The sequence below is a fragment of the Arachis duranensis genome, chromosome 8 (genome assembly GCF_000817695.3).
Source record: "Arachis duranensis cultivar V14167 chromosome 8, aradu.V14167.gnm2.J7QH, whole genome shotgun sequence".
Lineage (NCBI taxonomy): Eukaryota > Viridiplantae > Streptophyta > Magnoliopsida > Fabales > Fabaceae > Arachis > Arachis duranensis.
In genome coordinates, this window is record NC_029779.3 from 5,425,447 (window position 1) to 5,427,489 (window position 2,043).

General features: G+C 40.7%; 1 non-coding gene across 1 annotated transcript; it reads right to left on the reverse strand.

Annotated features, from left to right (window-relative positions):
* Window positions 1–589: 589 nt before the first annotated feature.
* LOC127741346 (small nucleolar RNA R71) lies at window positions 590–697 on the reverse strand. Its single transcript, XR_008002298.1, has one exon. It is a non-coding gene; the product is annotated as a small nucleolar RNA R71 (small nucleolar RNA).
* Between the last annotated feature and the right edge of the window lie 1,346 nt (window positions 698–2,043).

The following is a 2,043-nucleotide window of genomic DNA, read 5'->3' on the forward strand; positions in this document are numbered from 1 at the left end:
CTGTGACATAGAGGATTCCTCTTCTCTTCTTTTCTTGTTCTCTTCTCTTTCATATGAGTAGGAACAAGGAAAAAGTTATTCTTGTTGAAGCTGACCCTGAACCTGAAAGGACTCTGAAGAGGAAACTAAGAGAAGCCAAATTACAACAATCCAGAGACAACCTTACTAAAATTTTCGAACAAGAGAAGGAGATGGCAGCCGAACCTAACAACAATAATGCAAGGAGGATGCTTGGTGATTATACTACACCTACTTCCAAGTTTGATGAAAAAGCATATCAATCCCTACCATTGGGGCAAACAATTTTGAGCTGAAACCTCAACTAGTTGCTCTAATGCAACAAAATTGCAAGTTTCATCGACTTCCATCGGAAGATCCCTATCAGTTTTTAACTGAGTTCTTGCAGATTTGTGAGACTATAAAGACGAATGGAGTAGATCCTGAAGTCTACAAGCTCATGCTTTTCCCTTTTGCTGTAAGAGACAAAGCTAGAACATGGTTGGATTCACAACCTAAGGATAGCCTGGACTCATGGGATAAGCTGGTCGCGGCCTTCTTGGCTAAATTCCTTCCTCCTCAAAAGCTGAGCAAGCTTAGATTGGATGTTCAGACATTCAAACAAAAAGATGGTGAATCCCTCTATGAAGCTTGGGAAAGATACAAGCAGATGACCAAAAAGTGTCCTTCTGACATGCTTTCAGAATGGACCATTCTGGATATATTCTATTATGGTCTGTCTAAGTTCTCTAAGATGTCACTAGACCATTCTGCAGGTGGATCCATTCACCTAAAGAAAACGCCTGCAGAAGCTCAAGAACTTATTGACATGGTTGCAAATAACCAGTTCATGTACACTTCTGAGAGAAATTCCGTGAATAATGGGACGCCTCAGAGGAAGGGAATTCTTGAGATTGATGCTCTGAATGCCATATTGGCTCAGAACAAAATGTTGACTAAGCAAGTCAACATGATTTCCCAAAGTCTGAATGGATGGCAAAATGCATCCAACAGTACTAAAGAGGCATCTTCTGAAGAAGAAGCTTATGATCCTGATAACCCTACAATAGCAGAGGTAAATTACTTAGGTGAACCTTATGGAAATACCTACAATTCATCATGGAGAAATCATCCAAATTTCTCATGGAAGGATCAACAAAAGCCTCAACAAGGCTTTAATAATGGTGGACGAACTAGGCTCAGCAATAGCAAGCCTTTTCCATCATCTTCTCAGCAACAGACAGAGAATTCTGAGCAAAGCACTTCTAATTTAGCTAATCTAGTATCTGATCTGTCTAAGGCCACTTTAAGTTTCATGAGTGAAACAAGATCCTCCATTAAAAATTTGGAGGCACAAGTGGGTCAGTTGAGTAAGAAAGTTATTGAAACCCCTCCTAGTACTCTCCCAATCAATACTGAAGAGAATCCAAAAAGAGAGTGCAAGACCATTGATATAATCAACATGGCCGAACCTAGAGAGGAAGGAGAGACGTGAATCCCAATAAGGAATACCTCATGGGACGTCTCTCAAGCAAGAAGGAGTTTCCTATTGAGGACCCACGGGAATCTGAGGCCCATATAGAGACCATAGAGATTCCATTAAACCTCCTTCTGCCATTCATGAGCTCTGAAGACTATCCTTCCTCTGAAGATGATGAAGATGTAACTGGAGAGCAAGTTGCTCAATATCTAGGAGCTATCATGAAATTGAATGCCAAGTTATTTGGTAATGAGACTTGGGAAGGTGAACATCCCTTACTCATTTGTGAACTAGATACCTGGGTTCAGTAAACTTTACCTCAAAAAAGACAAGATTCTGGTAAATTCGTAATACCCTGTACCATAGGCACCATGACCTTTGAGAAATGTGACCTAGGGTCAGGTATAAATCTTATGCCACTCTCTGTAATGGAGAAGCTGGGGATCATTGAGGTACAGCCTGCCTTATTCTCATTACAAATGGCAGACAAGTCAGTAAGACAAGCTTATGGATTGGTAAAGGACGTGTTGGTAAAGGTTGAAGGCCTTTACATCCCTGCTGATTTT